The 22,500-nt window shown below is 40.4% G+C and overlaps 1 pseudogene; it reads right to left on the bottom strand.

The window, feature by feature from the left end:
• The window catches only part of LOC115434166 (V-type proton ATPase subunit B, brain isoform-like), a 75,829-nt pseudogene that overhangs the window by 53,239 nt on the left and 90 nt on the right, over positions 1 to 22,500 (bottom strand).

The following is a 22,500-nucleotide window of genomic DNA, read 5'->3' as shown; positions in this document are numbered from 1 at the left end:
CCTTGCGTCTATATAACCCCTCCCCTCTATAACCCTGGGCCGGTCCTGGTCTCCTATATAACCCTGTGTCTATATAACCTTGCGTCTATATAACCCCTCCCCTCTATAACCCTGGGCCGGTCCTGGTCTCCCTATAATCGAGCAGCCCTAGTCTATATAACCTTGCGTCTATATAACCCCTCCCCTCTATAACCCTGGGCCGGTCCTGGTCTCCTATATAACCCTGTGTCTATATAACCTTGCGTCTATATAACCCCTCCCCTCTATAACCCTGGGCCGGTCCTGGTCTCCTATATAACCCTGTGTCTATATAACCTTGCGTCTATATAACCCCTCCCCTCTATAACCCTGGGCCGGTCCTGGTCTCCTATATAACCCTGTGTCTATATAACCTTGCGTCTATATAACCCCTCCCCTCTATAACCCTGGGCCGGTCCTGGTCTCCTATATAACCCTGTGTCTATATAACCTTGCGTCTATATAACCCCTCCCCTCTATAACCCTGGGCCGGTCCTGGTCTCCTATATAACCCTGTGTCTATATAACCTTGCGTCTATATAACCCCTCCCCTCTATAACCCTGGGCCGGTCCTGGTCTCCTCTTCCATTCAGCTGTGATGATTAAAAACAGTGCTTTTCTCTCTCGTTTCACCAGATAACGACCGTTCAATAGACGCTACGTTCATGAGGTGTGAAGTAGCAACATTTCCCATTAGGTTTGGAAAACTTTCTCCACCCTCTTTGGCTCCTTCAGCTCAAGTGCTGCGCTCCCCTGGCTTGGCATGCAACGGCAGTGTGGGTCACCCTCAGCCTGTTCAGCTGCCAGAGCCCTTTGTGTACAAAGATGTTAATTGGTCCTAATCCGCCACTAGAAGCTGTTTTGGTAGCCTGACCTCGCACCCTGAAGGACACCTTGGTGTGAAATACTAAAGAGCCCATTCAAGTGCCAGAGAAAAGAGGCACAGAGCATTCCAACACAATTCAATTCCCCAGCTGAAAGAGGTGAAGGGTGGTGGTGGTGGGGGGGGTCGGAGCTGGGATACAGAGGGGGGTGCATCATCCTTCTGACAATAAATGAGCGCTGTGATGTGCAGCAGCAGCAGCACAATCACGTCTTCGCCTCTACTTCAAGGGATTCCCACAGCCCCTCGGGACATGGGAATCCGAATGACCTCCAATCCAGGAGGGAATGCACACTCCAGCGCAAGCACACCCACAAACAGGCACCGGAGTAGGCCTTCACAGCCAGGAGAACGCCCCAAAGATACTGCAGAACACCCCAGAGATACAGAAAACACCCCAAAGATACTGGAGAACATCCCAAAGATACAGGAGAACACCCCAAAGATACAGAAAACACCCCAAAGATACTGGAGAACATCCCAAAGATACAGGAGAACACCCCAAAGATACAGAAAACACCCCAAAGATACTGGAGAACACTCCAAAGATACAGGAGAACACCCCAAAGATACAGAAAACACCCCAAAGATACTGGAGAACATCCCAAAGATACAGGAGAACATCCCAAAGATACAGAAAACACCCCAAAGATACAGGAGAACACCCCAGAGATACTAGAGAACACGCCAAAGATACTGGAGAACATCCCAAAGATATAGGAGAACATCCCAAAGATACAGGAGAACACCCCAAAGATACAGAAAACACCCCAAAGATACAGGAGAACACCCCAAAGATACAGGAGAACACCCCAAAGATACAGAAAACACCCCAAAGATACTGGAGAACATCCCAAAGATACAGGAGAACATCCCAAAGATACAGAAAACACCCCAAAGATACAGAAAACACCCCAAAGATACAGAAAACACCCCAAAGATACAGGAGAACATCCCAAAGATACAGGAGAACACCCCAAAGATACAGAAAACACCCCAAAGATACAGAAAACACCCCAAAGATACAGGAGAACATCCCAAAGATACAGGAGAACACCCCAAAGATACAGAAAACACCCCAAAGATACAGGAGAACATCCCAAAGATACAGGAGAACATCCCAAAGATACAGAAAACACCCCAAAGATACAGGAGAACACCCCAAAGATACAGGAGAACATCCCAAAGATACAGGAGAACACCCCAAAGATACAGGAGAACACCCCAAAGATACAGGAGAACACCCCAAAGATACAGGAGACCATCCCAAAGATACAGGAGAACACCCCAAAGATACAGGAGACCATCCCAAAGATACAGGAGAACACCCCAAAGATACAGGAGAACATCCCAAAGATACAGGAGACCATCCCAAAGATACAGGAGAACACCCCAAAGATACAGGAGAACATCCCAAAGATACAGAAAACACCCCAAAGATACAGGAGAACATCCCAAAGATACAGGAGACCATCCCAAAGATACAGGAGAACACCCCAAAGATACAGAAAATACCCCAAAGATACAGGAGAACACCCCAAAGATACAGGAGAACATCCCAAAGATACAGAAGAACGTCCCAAAGATACAGGAGAACACCCCAAAGATACAGGAGAACATCCCAAAGATACAGGAGACCATCCCAAAGATACAGGAGAACACCCCAAAGACACAGAAAATACCCCAAAGATACAGGAGAACATCCCAAAGATACAGAAAATACCCCAAAGATACAGGAGAACACCCCAAAGATACAGGAGAACACCCCAAAGATACAGGAGAACACCCCAAAGATACAGAAAATACCCCAAAGATACAGGAGAACACCCCAAAGATACAGGAGAACATCCCAAAGATACAGGAGAACGTCCCAAAGATACAGAAAACACCCCAAAGATACAGGAGAACACCCCAAAGATACAGGAGAACACCCCAAAGATACAGAAAATACCCCAAAGATACAGGAGAACACCCCAAAGATACAGGAGAACATCCCAAAGATACAGGAGAACGTCCCAAAGATACAGAAAACACCCCAAAGATACAGGAGAACACCCCAAAGATACTGGAGAACACCCCAAAGATACAGGAGAACGTCCCAAAGATACAGGAGAACACCCCAAAGATACAGGAGAACACCCCAAAGATACAGAAAACACCCCACCGATGGGCAAACAGCTAATAAAATGGTGCAGGTCTTACTCAAAGCCATGCTAATTATCAATATATAATTCTATTACCTGTAAATCCATGTATTTTTTGCTAAAATGTTATAAACTTCTTTATTTCCACTGCCTGTTCGTCCATTTCTGCTGAATACACTGGAGCGAACATACAGTCCAACAGACCAGATACCGTCTGTCAAAGACTGGATCCACTTTACTGAAGAGAATTATGACAAACGTGGTGCATTCAGGGACCTCATTTGCTTCAGTGTTCTGCATGTTCCGTCTGTTCCAAATTGTTGGTAGTGTGTGAGGCTGTTTCACTAGTTAATTCTGTTCATTTTTCATTGTAACTGAGTTACTAAAAAACCTTTCGCAGTCCTCCGATGTAAAACCAGTTCAGGGTTACCTGATATATTCGTTTGTACTTTTAGGTACTTCGGCGCAGACAGAGTTCACGGAACATTCACATGAACCTGATGAACTCTGAACAGGACACAGGAGGGTTTACAATTATTTTTCACATCACAGAAAAATACTGAAAATTTCAGGACTGTAAAAAACCTACAACTACAAGAACTAATCTAGGACATTTGAAGCAGATTCAGAAAAATGAGGGTTTTGGTGAAATGATGAAAGCGGAGGTCGTTGGAGGAGGCGTGGACCATCAGTGTCCTTCCAGCGTCTATTATCACAACAATCTGAGGCCAATGAAACTGAGGTAAACTTCTCCTGTTGAATCCAAGGTTATCGGAAATAAAAGGGTACAGCAGACCCTTTAATATTAACTAAAATGAAAAAAAGTTACAACAACACAGACAACTATTAGTTCAAGCGTTTGAGATGAGCCTCTTTTCTATTTTCTCATCTGTTCTATTTGTTTGCAGAAGACCAACTGAGCTTTTGAGCACAAAAGCACAAAACACAACTGGGATTAAGCTGTAAACCATCAGAGTGCTCTGTGCTTTTAAGCAAAATAAAAACATGAGACAAAAAAAAATAAAGAGCAAAAATTAAATCAAGGACAAGTTCCATGTTTTGTTGAAAAACAGAGCGTTTTTTAGTCCAACCTATTTCAGAAGTGCCAGGACGTACCCAGTGCTTCCCACCTGTGTAGACATGAGGACGGTCCTGCCCTGGCTGTACAGTCAGACTGCTAACCCTAACCCAGGTAAAGCCCTGTGTAGGGATGTAACGATTACCGGCATAACCATAAACAGTGGTAAAATCACAGACAGTTAGTATTACCGTTTAAATTCTAATTCTCATGATAACCGTGTTTGATTACCGCACTTTTAGGGGAAAAAAAAACCCTACGTAAAGATCTGCTTTTATGTCAAATATCTGAGTATAGTTTCAAGTTATGACAATTTTAATTTTCTATACCTAATATTTGGAACCAATATTCACTTTTAAAGTCTGTGAAAAGGTTCATTAAACATCTGTGTGTTATTTATGCAATAAATTATAAACATTTTTCAAATCAGTTTTCATATTTTTTTTGTGTTTTCTGTCCTTTTATGTTTTTATAGTAGGTTAAAGTGAAAAAATAACAGACAGATGATATAGATGAAGTTGTGCTGAAAAAACAGATCCCAACTAGAAGCATTCGGAGAGCGCAGACCTCCACCAAGGCTGATCAGTGGGCCCCCCCGTGGGACCCCCCACCCCCGATCACCCCCAAAATTTAATCATTTCTTCCTTATCCCATTTCCAACAAACCCTGAAAATTTCATCCAAATCTGTCCATAACTTTTTGAGTTATATTGCACACTAACAGACAGACAAACAGACAGACAGACAGACAAACCCTGGCAAAAACATAACCTCCTTGGCGGAGGTAAACATGGGTATAGTAAACATTTGTTTCTATAGTATATAAAGGCCAAATCAAAAGGACTGAAAAACAGACAAAATAGGCTCAGACCACTAAGGGTTAATATTGGAATGTTTCTGACACAGAAGGGACATTGTGTCTATTATTTTATTTGGTCTATTTGATGTTTTTTGTTTTCAAAATACAACTTGGTGAAATTATTTCAGTGTGTGTGTTAGTACTTTTTGAACATTTTCAGCACAATTTCAACAATACCGCAATAATAATGACAACTGTGATAATTTTGGTCACAATAACCGTGATATGAAATTTTCATATGGTTCCATCCCTAGGCCTGTGCAGACATGAGGACGGTCCTGCCCAGGCTGTACAGTCAGACTGCTAACCCCCAGGTAAAGCCCTGCACTCTCCTGCTTCAACCACTGATTGGAACGCCGCGCAATCAGGTTTAAACCGGCAGACGATTTACAGCCGAGCACGGCCTGTGGAACGCTCCCACTGTTCTGAGGGCTGGGGTCATGGAGGAAGCATACTGTCCACAGACACCTGCAGCTGGAGAAGAAGCAGCTGCTGTAGGTCCAACCAGTATCCACAGAGTCCACAGACCAGTATCCACTAACCAGTATCCACAGAGTCCACAGACCAGAGTCCACAGACCAGTATCCACTAACCAGTATCCACAGAGTCCACAGACCAGTATCCACTAACCAGTATCCACAGAGTCCACAGACCAGTATCCACTAACCAGTATCCACAGAGTCCACAGACCAGTATCCACTAACCAGTATCCACAGAGTCCACAGACCAGTATCCACTAACCAGTATCCACTAACCAGTATCCACAGAGTCCACAGACCAGTATCCACAGAGTCCACAGACCAGTATCCACTAACCAGTATCCACAGAGTCCACAGACCAGTATCCACAGAGTCCACAGACCAGTATCCACTAACCAGTATCCACAGAGTCCACAGACCAGTATCCACTAACCAGTATCCACAGAGTCCACAGACCAGTATCCACAGAGTCCACAGACCAGTATCCACTAACCAGTATCCACAGAGTCCACAGACCAGTATCCACAGAGTCCACAGACCAGTATCCACTAACCAGTATCCACAGAGGTCCACAGACCAGTATCCACTAACCAGTATCCACAGAGTCCACAGACCAGTATCCACAGAGTCCACAGACCAGTATCCACTAACCAGTATCCACAGAGTCCACAGACCAGTATCCACTAACCAGTATCCACAGAGTCCACAGACCAGTATCCACTAACCAGTATCCACTAACCAGTATCCACAGAGTCCACAGACCAGTATCCACTAACCAGTATCCACAGAGTCCACAGACCAGTATCCACTAACCAGTATCCACAGAGTCCACAGACCAGTATCCACAGAGTCCACAGACCAGTATCCACTAACCAGTATCCACAGAGTCCACAGACCAGTATCCACTAACCAGTATCCACAGAGTCCACAGACCAGTATCCACTAACCAGTATCCACAGAGTCCACAGACCAGTATCCACTAACCAGTATCCACAGAGTCCACAGACCAGTATCCACTAACCAGTATCCACTAACCAGTATCCACAGAGTCCACAGACCAGTATCCACTAACCAGTATCCACAGAGTCCACAGACCAGTATCCACTAACCAGTATCCACAGAGTCCACAGACCAGTATCCACTAACCAGTATCCACAGAGTCCACAGACCAGTATCCACTAACCAGTATCCACAGAGTCCACAGACCAGTATCCACTAACCAGTATCCACAGAGTCCACAGACCAGTATCCACTAACCAGTATCCACTAACCAGTATCCACAGAGTCCACAGACCAGTATCCACAGAGTCCACAGACCAGTATCCACTAACCAGTATCCACAGAGTCCACAGACCAGTATCCACTAACCAGTATCCACAGAGTCCACAGACCAGTATCCACTAACCAGTATCCACTAACCAGTATCCACAGAGTCCACAGACCAGTATCCACAGAGTCCACAGACCAGTATCCACTAACCAGTATCCACAGAGTCCACAGACCAGTATCCACAGAGTCCACAGACCAGTATCCACTAACCAGTATCCACAGAGTCCACAGACCAGTATCCACTAACCAGTATCCACAGAGTCCACAGACCAGTATCCACAGAGTCCACAGACCAGTATCCACTAACCAGTATCCACAGAGTCCACAGACCAGTATCCACTAACCAGTATCCACAGAGTCCACAGACCAGTATCCACTAACCAGTATCCACAGAGTCCACAGACCAGTATCCACTAACCAGTATCCACAGAGTCCACAGACCAGTATCCACAGAGTCCACAGACCAGTATCCACAAACCAGTATCCACAGAGTCCACAGACCAGTATCCATCAATATCCACCAGTATCCACAGAGCAGCAGACATTTGGATTTGTTGTGGTGACACCTCTGTTATCAGCACAACTAAAACACAACACTATATGAGTATTTGACGACAGATTATTAAAAAAAAAAAACTAAACAATCCATGAATTAGATCAGATTAGATTATTTTAGATTAAATTTGATTATTTTAGATGAGATTATTTTCGATGATTTTAGATGAGATGAGATTATTTTAGATGAGATGATTTTAGATTATTTGAGATGAGATGAGATTACTTTAGATTATTTTAGATTAGATTATTTGATCTAATCCAGTGGTTCTTAACCTTGTTGGAGGTACTGAACCCCACCAGTTTCATATGCGCATTCATCGAACCCTTCTTTATTAAAAATAAAATATGATTTTTTTCCACACAGGTTTATGTTTTACTGGTGCACGAAATGAACCGTGCATTAACATCACTGTGTTCAAAGAACAAAACCAATACAGTGCATGAACTCACAACAAATTCCATACCTTTTCACAAAGACATGACCTTTTTTAATACTACCACACTGAAATGGTTTTAATTTTTAACCTTATGTATTACAATAATGAACTTATTGTATTTATGCTATTTATCATTTTTAACATTTTAACACACACCCATCACCTAGTTTCCATCAGGCTACAATAATAATGAATATTTACTGCAAATCAGTGTGACTGACGGCTTTAGCGTAATACGATTTCTCCATCCGCGACAGTGCGTCGGTCGTCACATGATTGTAACTGACCAGTGTGGTGACCGAAAAATGTAAACAAACGCTACACATGGCTGCCTCTGTGGTTACCAGGAAGTGGCAAAAGTCATAACGATGTGGAAAATACTCAAATAATTCATCATCAGACAAGTGGAAGAGATTATAAACACTTCCGGATTGTGTTGTAGTGCTATAAGCAACAACAATACACCGCGTATATTGGATGTCAATCAGAGAAAGAGTCTCCGAAGCCGTTTGTTTACATACACACCCGACACACACACCCGACTAGCGAGCCGAGTGTGTGTCTTGACCTCCGCCGAACCCCTGAGACTGACTCACCGAACCCCTAGGGTTCGATCGAACCCAGGTTAAGAACCACTGGTCTAATCTAAGAAGAAGAAGCAGAAGGAAAAAAGAGAAGGAGAAGATGAAGAAGGAGAAGGAGAAGAAAAAACAAAAAGGAAAAAAGAGAAGACAGAGAAGAAGGAATAGAAGTAGGTGGACGTTCAACATTCAACTCCAGTGTGAATCCAACCTGATGTCATCTCCGGTCACATATATCTACACGTCCTGTTCCTTTATTCTTCTTCTTCTTCTTATTATTATTATTATTCCTGGAGCAGACGTCTACTTCTACGTCTGGATCTAATGTTATTCTTATTCTTATTTGTAAATGTTCCTGGCGCAGACGTCTACTTCTACGTCTGGATCTAATGAAGGGCATTTCAAACCTTGACGAACACAACGCCACCTTATTGTTCCGTCCCAAGGTTTGGTGGAAGTTGAGGGATTTCCTCCATTTGAAAACACTCTTCTCCAAACTGACCCTGCGATTGTTCCAACGAAGCGATGTCAAAAACATTAATGAGGAGCGGTCATCCAGAGCAGACGCACCGCTGAAGTGGATTGGTTTGTGTTCATGCAAAAACACAGAAAAACTGTGTCAAATCCTTAGCCTGCATTAAATGTTCTTTGATGAAAAGAATGGCAAACGCCCACGGGAGACTCTTCTTTTTTTTTTTTTTATTCCCCCCACTGACAAGCTAGCTGCTTAAGCCTAATTAGAATGTGGATTATAGAACTGTTACAAAAATAACATTGATTTTATAGAAATTACTTTCATAGTGACAGATGAGACATTTGTTTATCGTGACTACATTATTACCATTAATTAAATCTTCACAAAGCCGTACAGTGCCTTTGCTCCGTGTCTTTTCATAGAACTAAATGACAGAATGCACTACTAAAACAAAGACCAGCCATTTCGTGGGCTAATAGCTTTTGTCGCATTTGACATGAGAGAGACAAAGGCCTCTTAAAAGAAAAGACTTGGTCTGATGATGAGAAATGTCTTTATTTGTTTATTTTTGCCGCTGTGTCTCAGAGGGTCTTTTCAGGAGCTTTCAGCCCTCTCTCCGAGCTCCGTCGAGTCAATAAGGAGCAAAGGAACATGGGAGCGTTGTGATCTTATAGACCCTTTGATGGGTGTAATTGGCTACACCGAACAAAAGCGCTAGGCTGTGTGTTCTGCTCTACATATTCGAGCTACGTTTGGCTTTTTCGGGGGTTTTAGGGTTAGTGTGGGGCGCTCATAGGTAGGGGTGTGAGGAAACATTGGTTCTGCAATATATCGCGATATTTCATTTCAAAATACTGTATCGATATTTTTAGGTATTTATTCAAATGCAGATATTGTGGAGGTTCATTTTAGTTTTTCTTTTTATGTCTATATTTATTTATTATTATTTAAAGGTGTGGGAGACTTTGGTGACCAGTTTTTCCTCAGATCTGTCCATCCTCAGTCATATCCTCAGTATCCTGAGTCTGTTCGTCTGTCTGTCATTCCTCAGCTGAATCTCTTACATTACGGTGAACAGTTTCTTAGTTCCATCCACCAGAAACAGTCCATGTGTGTACAAACAGAGAACACCAGGAGGGAACTTGGCATCTGAGGAATTTTGTCGCGACGCGCATTGTGGGAGGGGAAGGTTCGTGCAGTCACCTGACAGCAGCAGCTGGAACAGACACGATCGGAAACTGCTGGAACTCCCTTCCCTCTGTGCATATTCCTCCAGCCGTTTCCGCGTCTTAGCCGTTTCTGCGTGTTTGTTTCATCCATATAATACCATATGGTTGCGCTGCCGCTGCCAGGCGGCTGTGCGAACCTCCGTTTCCCACAATGCACGTCGCGATAAAATTCCGAAGATGCCCGAGTGACGTCCCGGGTCGGTTTGTAAACACATGGTTTGTTTGTGGTGGATGGAACTAAGAAACAGTCCAGCATGAGGAAGAGATTCAGCTGAGGAATGACAGACAAACCAACAGATTCAGGATACTGAGGATATGACTGAGGATGGACAGAACTGAGAAAAACTGGTCATGAAAGTCTCCAGCACCTTTAAAATGATCAACATAGGTAATGGGGCCGGGTTCACATTTGTGTTTTCTCTTCTTAAAGGGGGCATATGACACTGTTTTTAAATATTTAATATGAAATTGTTGGGTTAAAGAAAATTTTCACCTTTTCTATAATAAAAGTAGCTGCCAAAATAAAGGCTTTAAGTTTTTCAAGACATTAGATATCGGTCTGATCCAGACGTAAAACACCGGATCAGATACCGGTAAAAAAGTGCCAATTCAGAAGACTGATCCATTGTGCTTATTTTATTCATCCAGGGTTCATACACATTTTTCAAGGTCAAATTCAAGCACTTTTCAAGCACGTTTAAGGGTCATTTTCCAAATTTTCCAGCTGGGTCTAAAACAAATCTACAGGATTACTCATGAGTATTTTTGTCGCCTCTAATCAAAATTATGTACATTGTATTATCTTATAAACATCTACAACCGTTTCATAACAGCCCCTGTTCCACTGGTGTTCTGGAATATCCCCCCTTTCTTCTGTTCTTTCGTCTGTGTAAATGAAATGGTGGCTCATGTGGTTCCACCTCTGGAACAGCTCTGGAGGGTTAGGGTTAAGAACAGAGGCCTAATAAAAGTGGAACCAGGGTTCAGGAACGCTCTGGAAAAGGAACACCACTGGTTCCAACCAAGGGGGGACGTTTGGAGGACGGACTGTGTGGGCAACCACTAGGGATGGGAAATGAGAACTGGTTCTGTTTGAGAACCGGATCCCTGTAGCTCGATTCCTTGGAATCATTTGCCTGCTTAACAATTCTGCTTATCGATTCCACCTTCGCTGCGCATGTGTGATGATGTCACGCGTACACTGCATTGTTTTGGTCGGAACAAAGACAACGTGGTGTTGAGGCAGAAACGAACTAAACAGACCACACCAGGTCTAAACAGACCACACCAGGTCCAAACAGACCACACCAGGTCCAAACAGACCACACCAGGTCCAGTTGAACACTGTCAAAGCTTCCATTTCTTCTAAAGGGTGGAATCCCTCCAATCTGCTCAAATATTTGTGCACATGTGATTCATTTACAGGAATGTCATGCATCTGATTCTCTACTCAGCGGTGCTTGTGAATCTAGCAGCAGAGTGAACACCAGGCCGTCATCCAGGCCCGGTTCCGGTGCAGGCAACAAACGTCGTACCCCCTCAAATACAAGTTTCTGTAGGTAGGGGAAAGGAAATGAGGAGCACAACAACGGGAGATGAGCAGAGTCAAACGAGTTCCACGTAGTGGAAATGCAGCAACAGAGGAATTAGTAAAGAGTCTGGAGTTTCACTGTCACTGTACGCCGCCGCCTGGGTTCAAACTACAGGTGGGTCATCCCAGGTTCAAGTCTAAGTCCTTCCATGTGTTGGTTCCATCCTGTTCACTGAACCAGTCCATTTGGATGAACACTGTCCTCATCCAGGTAGATGAATGGATAATCAGTGGAATCACCTGCGTTTAAATGAACAGGGGTGTAAGAAAATATCGGTATCACAATATATCGCGGTACTGTATCAATATTTTTAGACATTTCTTCAAATGCAGACATGGCGGAGGTTCGTTTTTGTTTTAGTTTTTCCAGCTCTTTTATTTCTATATTCATGGGTTTTTTGTTTTGTTGTTTGTTTACTATAAAAGTACTATTGTGATATTGCAGGTCATAAATGTAGTTTTTTGAAATTGATAAAGCTGTTTTGTTAGATAATGGATAATTCAAGCATCCTAAAAGCACTTTTTACTGTCTGAAAGAGGCAAATGTTTGTTTTTTAAATTGAGAATGCACAAAAATAATGTTCTGATGTTGGATGATTCAGGGACTGAACACTATGGATTCTTTTTGCAATAGAATATGAACATTTAAGCAGGATTTTAAACTGTAATGTCTGTAAAACATTATTTATTTATTTATTTTTGTGTTTTTTGTACTGCTAAAGCCGCGTGTTAAAACTTTATTTATCCAAATGCTGCACTATTAGTTTTTCCAGAAAATAATCTTTTTAAAAAAGAAACTAAACAAAAAATATTGCAATATGAACAGTATCATGATATATCGTGATTAGGGCTGGGCAAGTTAATGCGTTATTACCGTGTTAACGCATTCATTAAATAACGCCGATAATTTTTTTTCTTTCCCGTTAATGCTGTTTTATTCTAACTCCTATTCTTCTGCTTGTGTGTGTGTAGCGATTAGCTGCAGATAGACAACAGGTTTAACAAGAAAAGCCAAATGGCCAAAACTTCTGTCCAAATCTGTTCCTGTAGACTCACTGTAAAACTGTAACATACAAACAAAATATGTCTGAGTTCTGTTCACTGCCTTAGTACATTTACATGGCATTATACATTTAAATGAATGGGAAAAAGACCATTAACTCGATGCTAACTTGAATGGGAAAATCCAGAGACACACTAACAATTAGCATTTACAGATTAATTTAAGATTTACGTCTTTTTATCCAGCAACAAAGGTTCTCATCAGAGATATTTAATACTATTCATTCTGACAACAACTGAACAGAAAATACTCACAGACACACGTTTTTGGGGCCATACAAACAGAGTGAAAGAAATGTGTCTGTTAGTTCCTTCTTATGTCTGAACAGACTATGGGAACACCGCAAGGACAAAACATACGTTAGTGCAATTTATTCCCACCACTAGAGGGCCCCCTTTGTTTACGTTGAACAACTGAACATCACATATTATTGGGCTTATTAGTATTAGTACTGATTAGTGGGACTAAGACTCCTGTCAATCACTCACAAGCGGAAATAAACGTGTGGTCATAAACATGTGTAACGGTCTGTTCCATGGACATTTTCATTTGAAATGTCTTCAGATGGTGGTGGTGGTGGGGGGGGGGGGGACACAGGTGTTTGGAAGCACTGACATGTGCAATTATTTTTATCACTGGAGTACTGCAGTCTGAAATATCACTGAAAGGAAATACACGCTGTTGATGCCGGCAAACCCGCCCCCCCTCCCATATAACTATGTGATTAACCATGATTAATTGCGGAAATCCATGCGATTAATTGCAATTAAAAATTTTAATCACTACCCAGCACTAATCGTGATATATCATATTGTGATCCGAGTATTGTGATTTGGATTGTATCGCCAGGTTCTTGCTGATACACAGCCCCATAAGTGAACCAGGAGAACCAACACATGGCAGGACTTGGACTGGATGAACCTGGGTTTCCCCTCCTGTGGTCCCCACACACACACACACACACACACACACACACACACACACACACACACACTCAGTACAGGTCCAGTCCATCCATCCATCAGCGCATTAGTCCACATGCAGAATGGGAGCTGCACTCAGAGCCTCCTGAAGTTTCCTCAGTCGCTCCGCTGTCATTTAGGCGTAAATTGCTGCCTCGTCATCAGAACCGACAGCTGCTGTTTGATAATGCGTTTGATGAGAGAAAAGAGCCGAGCGTCAAAATGAGAGAGTTTCAGCGGTCGGACGGTTCGGTGGTTTTAAGATCAGGTTTTTTCCCCCCTTCCTTTCTTTTTCTATATCACATGTTGCATGGTCTCTCCTTATCTCTCAGATGGCCGGAGCTCCATTAAGTCATTTCCTTCCAGTTTGCTAAGAGGCTTTTAGTCCACGCTTGCCTCTCTGACACTTGCACAAAAAAAGAGAGAAAAACACACACATGGCCTCTGTGGTTCATGGCTCTGAATGTGTTCAATAATCAAAGTCAGACTAAAAGACTGTGGCATGAGGCTCCACAGCGAAGAGCCCAACAATAGACGGAGGTAAAAGAGCACGCCATCAGAGGACCAAAGTTAGGCAGCATCAGTTATTTATGGAAAAAAACTACATTAAACTATGAAAACCAAACCCATACAAACCCACAGAACAAAAGACATTCACTGATACCAAAGCTGGGAGATTTAGGAGCAACGTCAAATATTGACTGGTTTCAACTTTAACCCTTTCATACATGTGAGTGCGGCGTATAACTCACTAGCCATGAACTACGGAGTTCTTCTGTATGCAACACATATCAGTAAACAAAGGGTCTGGAATCCAACTTTTCTGTTTGTGGTCTTTACTTAAAACTTAGATTGACATAGGGATGTAACGATTACCGATATAACAATAAATGGCGGTAAAACTGCAGATGGTTAGTATTACCGTTTAAATTCTAATTCTCATGATAACCGTGTTTGATTACTGCACTTTTAGGGGAAAAAACCCTATGTAAAGATCTGCTTTTATGTCAAATATTTGAGTATAGTTTTAATTTATTACAATTTTAATTTTCTATACCTAATATTTGGAACCAATATTCACTTTTAAAGTCTGTGAAAAGGTTCGTTAAGCATCTGTGTGTTATTTATGCAATAAATTATATACATTTTTCAAATTGGACTTTATATTTTTTTGTGTGTTTTTTGTCCTTTTATGTTTTTATAGTAGGTTAAAGTAAAAAAAAATAACAGACAGATGATATAGATGAAATTGTGCTGAAAAAACAGATCCCAAACATGGGTACAGTAAACATTTGTTTATATAGTATATAAAGGCCAAATCAAAAGGACTGAAAAACAGAACAGACTGAACCTCCTCAAACCCAGAAATGGACAAGTTTGGGCTTTTTTTAAAATTCAATCATTGCCGATATTGGAAACATCATGATTAGGGGTATGTATTGGCAAGAATCTGGCGATATGATACAAATCACAATACTAGGATCACGATACTATTTATCACGATATATCATGATATTGTTAAAAAGGCAATTTTTTAATTGTTTCTCTTTTTTTATATTATTATTTCCTTGTAGAATTGAATTCCAGCAGAAATCTGCACAAATACTAAACACATTTGTATTTGATCCCAACAGGATCTAATGTTCTATCACAAAATGTTCCTGTGTTCAAACTGAAATTCTGTTTTACAGACATTCCAGTTTCAGATCCTGTTCAAATGTTCAGATTCTATTAGTTCACAACTAACATCAGAACAGGATTTGAGTTCAATCCCAACAAAGGAACTAATATTTAATAAAAGAGTGGTAAATAAGAATAAATAAATATAAAAAAAAGAAAACCAAAAAACTAAAATAAACCTCCACAATATGTGCATTTGAATAAATACCTAAAAATATTAATACAGTTAGGGCTGCTCGATTATAGAAAAAAAATAATCACGATTATTTTAGCAATAATTGAAATCATGATTATTAAAAATGATTATTTGTTAACCTTAAAGTTGTTTATTTTTTTCCTCGCAAAACAATGTAAAATATACTCTTTAAACATAAATAAAGGTTTTAACCACTAAAACAAAGTATGTTCACTTTTGTACGAAACAAAAAAATCTTTGAATGCAAATAAGTGTACTGTAAATTCAAGTATGTTTCCTTTTGTAAATAAATAGTGCACTGGAATTAAACTGCTATAGACTTACCATAGAACTGTAGCAATAAAAAAAAAAAAAAAAGAAAAACTCACGTAAAGAGCAAATTATAAATTCAAGTATGTTCAATGTAGTATGAAACAGTAAATTCAGTGGCGTGTCGTGAGGTTTCAGATCAGGCCTTCTGTATACATCAGCCATCTGGAATTCGTACGTTAGGGTTATACGGGTTAGGGTTAGGTTAATACGGGAGTTACAGCGTAAAGAGATTCGGAGACTGAAGATTGCATTGCGGACGAAGTTGTAGATGGAGTTGTTTTTATGCGTTTTAGTTTTTCATAAGATTACGATAAAGGGGGTGGTGGTTAAACTTTAGATGGTTACAAAGGTTTGTTGTGTTAGAGGTCGGTGCGGACACAACTACGAAACACTTTTTGCACGTGATGTGTTTTTGCTCTCCGTCTTCTTCATCAAACCCAAAGTGATTCCATACAATTGAATTGGACTTGCCTTTTTTGTTTACCAAGCACTTCTGCTGGGATTCTCCTGCCGTTTGTCCAGACCACTAGGTACAACTTTCCTCTTGGAGTGGACCTGCCGGCTAGCAGGCAGCAGTAGCTTAGAGGGGGGTGGGGCAGAGCAGCTCATGGTAGCTTGCGTGCGCGTGAATTAAAACAAATCAAAATTAATAATCGTTTTTTCTCGATTATATAATTTTTGTAATCGTTGCGTGTAATAATTGAAATCGTAATTGAATTTCGATTAATTGCACAGCCCTAAATACAGTTCTTTTTAATATCGATGCAGTATTGTGAAATGTACCCTAGGTATGATGCGTACCGTTGTGCTTCTATCTAGAACCCAGTGTATTTATTCAATGTGGAGATTCATCTGCATTCACTTCACTTGTCGTCAGTCACATTTAATCTAATTATTAAAATCTGACATTTTTTTATGTTGTTTTTTCCAACATCAAAATATGCATGACTAAAAAAAAAAGGTAAAACAGTAAAATACTGAAAATGAATTAAAAGAATAAAACATTAAAACACTTCATTAATGGCAAAAGCTTTGTCGTCAGCAGGTGGCGCGGTAGGCTACCTTAAACACGATACTAATAAAAACCACCTCAAGCCAAAAACCAAATTCCATTACCAAAAAGTACGCAAGTCAAAACAAAAATAAAAAAAACTGACAGAAAACTCACTTAACGACTTTCCAAAGAAAAATCCAAACCAATTATGAAAAGAGCTGATTGATTCGTTTGTCAAACCAATAAAACGTACTAGTTTCAGAGATAACTTAGACTGAAGCCTTTGGAATAAAAACCTGCTGGAACTTTTTCGACGGTTCTTTTTTTTTTCTTTAATCTGTAATGAAATAAAACAGATTTCAGTGCAAAACTCTGGTATTACAATCAAAAGAACAAATATGCACAAGTAAAAAAAAAAAAACAACAAAAAGCTGCTCAATCACAATCAAAGACAAACTCTGTGCTTTCCAGTCGATAACGTTCATTGCTGGAAATCAGAAGGGTTTTGTGCTTTTGTGGTTTTGCTTTGGTTTAGTTTGGATTGAGTTGAGATTTTTGTGCCTTCAGTGGATTTTATTTTGATTGCAGCCCCAAACTTCAGCTGCTTTATCTGTTTTGTTGATTGAAAATTAAAGATAGAAATTCACCCCACGACACCCCCCCAATTCATCTGAATTCTCGAAACTGGAGAATCAAATAAAAAAGGAGGATGAAGATATGACGAACGTACCAGATGAAGCCCCTGGAATGGGCTGAACCACAGGACAATCAGAACCAAACTACTGGACCAACGCACAGGATGGAACCTGACCAGTACCGGGGCCTGTCTACGTTATGACATCACCACCACATGGTCATTATCTGACGGAATCATGATTACTGTCTACACACCGTCTCCATGCACCTATGAAAACTAACAGAGGGAAGGTTCCATCATTATTTCTACTTGAGCCCGTTGACCCGTGGGGAACCTCGGGTTCTAGATCCTCTGATCCAGTTCAGTCCTTTCTACGGCTGTTAGAAAATATCAGTTCTGCAATATATCGTGATATTTCATTTCACAATACGGTATCGATATAAAAAAACTGTATCGATATTTTTAGGTATTTATTCAAATGCAGATATTATGGAGGTTTATTTTTGGTTTTTGTTTATATTTTATTTATTCTTATTTCACACTCTTTTATTCAACAGTGTTGATTCCTTTGTTGGGATTGAACTCAAATCCTGTTCTGATGTTAGTTGTGAACTAATAGAATCTGAACATTTGAACAGGATCTGAAACTGGAATGTCTGTAAAACAGAATTTCTGTTTGAACACAGTTTGAACATTTGGCGATAGAACATTAGATCCTGTTGGGATCAAATACAAATGTGTTTAGGATTTGTGCAGATTTCTGTTGTAATTCAATTCTTCCAGGAAATAATCTTTTAAAAAAAGATCTTTTAAAAAAAGTCACACTGAACCTTCCAAACAAACACAAACCCCATTCACTTCACAAGTTTCACAGCTCTACGCCTGTACACTTTTGTTCTTCTGCTTTAGGTAGAGTGGTCTAAAAGGTCACAATAATAAACAAAAATAGAGTTAAAGGCCATTATTTGAATGACAATTAATCATCACCTCAAAGAACATTGTGACAGCGCTACCACAGACTGTATTTACAAAAACAAACACTTACTCAGACAATCTGGATCCACCACAACATCATACAGTATTGTAATAAACCCAGGTATTAACTATTATTTCATACCACAATAAAAAGCAGTGAAAATGCACCCTGTGGACTGAACAGTGTGTCTTCATTCTGCAGATGGAGATATTCTCTAGGGCTGGGGTGGGAACATCAGTGTTTGATGACTCCAGTCAAATGTCTCTTTTTTTTTTTTTTTTAATTTTGTTTTTATCGGAAAAGGAGCAAGATATCTCAGCATTACCATTCATACATATGATATCTATTAGAGTTCTTTTTGTATTTCTTATTTTATACATATAGAAGTGTCAAACAGAGAAGAAAAAAAAATACAAAACACATATGAACTGTGTGCTTACAGTTTTGGTATTTCTCACTTTAAAAAAAGACAATCACAGCTTTCAATCCCTCTGGGTTCTTTAAACATTCCACATGTTTATGCAAAAGTAAAACATAAGCAAAGAATAAAGACAGGGAGATTATAAAGGAAAAAAATTTAGAGGAGTGATACAAATTCTAGATGACTAGAGGATACAAACTTAATCCATTTGTCCCAAATATGGTTAAATTTATCCCTCTGGATTCTGATAGAGTAAGTCCATTTTTCCATTTTGAACATTTGCAAGATGGTCTGGTACCAGTCTTCTAATGTTGGTGGAGTTAGCTTTAAACACCTTCTTGTAATAGATTTCTTGCTGGCCTGTAAAAGTGCCTGTAATAATTTTGTATCCTCACTCCGTTCTAGTACTGAGACATCACCAAGATATAAATTTACAAAGTTATAGGGAACATGAACCTTGAAGACTGATGTTAAAGTCCTGTGAATATCCCTCCAGTCTTGGTGCATGTTGGGTCAGTCCCAGAACACATGATCATGATTGGCCTCCTGTGATCCACACTGTGTTCAACACTCAGAAGAACCACCTCTGGATTTACCCTGATGGGCTGTCTTCAAAAATCTAATCACATTTTTCCAACAATGCTCTCTCCATTCTGACGAATTTGTGGAAGACCACTGAAACTGACAGATTTCTTCCCATTTAGTCAAATGTCTTCTGTTATGTTGATACTGATCATTCCTGTTACGGCTCACATGTGCTCACAGCTCTTCTTTGTGTCTTTGTTCATATTAAATCAGTCTCAGTGAATCCAAAGGAACTTTGTGTTGGTAAATGACAGTTGTTCAAATGGACAGGATTTCAGTTCTGTTCAACATGTTGATGCTCATATGAACTACAGGGTGGGGAAGCAAAATGTACAATATTTTGAGGCAGGGATTGAAAGACAGTGTATGACCAATTAGTTTATTGAAAGTCATGAGAATTTATTTGCCACAAGAAAATGTCCATAATAGAAAATGTTTTTATTCTATGTGTCCTCCTTCTTTCTCAATAACTGCCTTCACACGCTTCCTGAAACTTGCGCAAGTGTTCCTCAAATATTGGGGTGACAACTTCTCCCATTCTTCTTTAATAGTATCTTCCAGACTTTCTGGTAATAGTTTTGCTCATAGTCATTCTCTTCTTTCCATTATAAACAGTCTTTATGGACACTCCAACTATTTTTGAAATCTCCTTTGGTGTGACGAGTGCATTCAGCAAATCACACACTCTGACGTTTGCTTTCCTGATTACTCATATGGGCAAAAGTTTCTGCAAAGGTATGAATAATAGTGTTAGGTATGATTATGACATCAGTATATGTTTGGTTTCAAAACAATTGACGTAGTGCCTGCTGAGAAAAAACAACTAAATGTTCATTGTACATTTTGCTTCCCCACCCTGTATGTTTTCAGCTCCAAAATGAACCATTTCAGCACAATTAATGCTATATTTTCATGTCACAAATGGACAAGTTCTATTTGAACTGAACTGAGCTGAAAAACAAATCTTCTCTTCTTTTGGATTCCCCAGTTTTTCTTCCCAGATTCTCTCCTCCATATCACATGTTTTATTTGTACAGGTTCAATCTGGAGTATGGTGCTGATCCATCCTGCTTCTGTTCCACCAATACATACATGAAGAATGGCACACAGCACTGTTTACATCAACACTTTTACAATAAGAAGCATTTTTAGACACAAAGAACAATTCTAGATTGTTCTTTCCTCTTTAGTCTGATGCTAAACTATCCAATAAATAATAGTGCTCCTAGTTTTTGCACAGGGATCATTAGTGTAAACGCTGACATGGCTGCAGAGCATCAGTATGATGGGATCCACAACAACCATGTCACATCCGTCCACTGACACATTTAGTGTTTTTGTGTCAGCTGGGATTGTTTTAGATCCACAATACCAACATTTAGGAAGAAGAGCACAATTAGCAATAGGAAGTCTAGAAGTTTATTCCTAATAAAGTACTGGGACTGACCAGAGCATCATGGGTAATGTCACGTCCGTCCACCAGCAAAAGTTTTCACATCCACGTGCTATTCCAAATCCAATATTTATGAAAATAGAGCTTCCACTGTCAGAGAATATCAGTAGTCTGTACACAAATGGATTAGCATTATTTACACACACTTCTGTGACTGTAGGACAACTGTTTTGTTTTGTTTTTTACAGAAGTGGACACTCATTTGACCCCCTAAGGAAATTTTAGCCAGTTAGCATTCAATATCCTGTCAGAAGTTCAGGAAATCTCATCAGTGTCACAACCACCACACACACACACACACACACACACACACAGTCACACCCCTCTCATGTGATCGTGTCACATGACAGATCACTCACCATCTGTCACTGTTCTGCTGTTGCTAACACACTGTCACATATCTACACAGGGTTTGGATTCACCTACATGCTGTAACAGTGCTCATCTGGACATTCCAAATAATGCAGTGCTACTGATTTAAAAATGTGAATGTTCAACGCCCACAAAAACACCAGCTTCGTTCATTCATTCGTTCATTCCTTCCTTCCTTCACTCACTTCCATCCCAGTCAGCTGACTGTGTGGAAGGCTAGCTAATCCACTGTGCTAGTTTAGCCTGAACGCAGTCGCAATAAACATGTATGTACACGAAACTATGCAAATATACAACAACAACCTGTCTAACCAAATGAATCTAAAACCATTCCAGCCTGTAGTTGTGCTGACAGGTGGTTCAAACATGGACTTACCGTCGATGGAAGGACGTTAGCTCCTGTTAGCTCCTGTTAGCAACAACCACAGCTTTAGCTTAACCTAGTCTGTTTGAACGAACAACACCGGTGTTTATTCGCACAGCTATCCGTAGACAGCACCTAACTGTACTTTAAATCTAGAACCAAACAGACACTAAAGGTCATGGTAGAACACAGCCAGTTTATAAACATTTATTTGATGCTAGTAGTGTGTGAAGAAGCTAACATTACTGCAATATTTTGTTACGTTCAAGTCCAATGGGAATACACACCACACTTTAGGACATGGTTAAAATATCTGAAAATATTGCGGACAAATGTGAGATATTTGTTCAAAGTGTGTCTCAACTACCGGCAGACAACAAAGAAATAAACTACTTCTGGAAATCATACTAGTCATCAAGCAATAATCTATTTCGGAATTGGGGAAGTTAGACAGAGCAAAGCCAGAGACCAAATACCCTTACGTAAATACACTGTTACTGTCGTGAATAAAAGTGTAAAGTTCCCAAGACGTTTTGTGGCTGAAAGGAGACAAGTAGTACTTTATAAAGGCATCATGTTTCACAAAAGCTGGAATATTCCGGTACAATCGTTAGAATTACCAACCGTTCGGTGTCATTGAATGCGGCACAACAACCTTGTTAGCATTGTTAGCATCAGCTGCATCAGTCGGTACTCACTCAGCCGGGGTTGAGAGATGTAGTTTCGGGTCACAGCCTGGGTGTGTGTCCTGGCCGCAGCTGGCAGGCTGTCCATGCCTCTGTTTGCCACTAATGTTGCCATCGTCGAAATGAAGAGGGAAACCTG

The sequence above is a fragment of the Sphaeramia orbicularis genome, chromosome 15 (assembly GCF_902148855.1).
Source record: "Sphaeramia orbicularis chromosome 15, fSphaOr1.1, whole genome shotgun sequence".
NCBI classification, from domain to species: domain Eukaryota; kingdom Metazoa; phylum Chordata; class Actinopteri; order Kurtiformes; family Apogonidae; genus Sphaeramia; species Sphaeramia orbicularis.
This window is presented reverse-complemented; position numbering and strand designations above follow the sequence as displayed.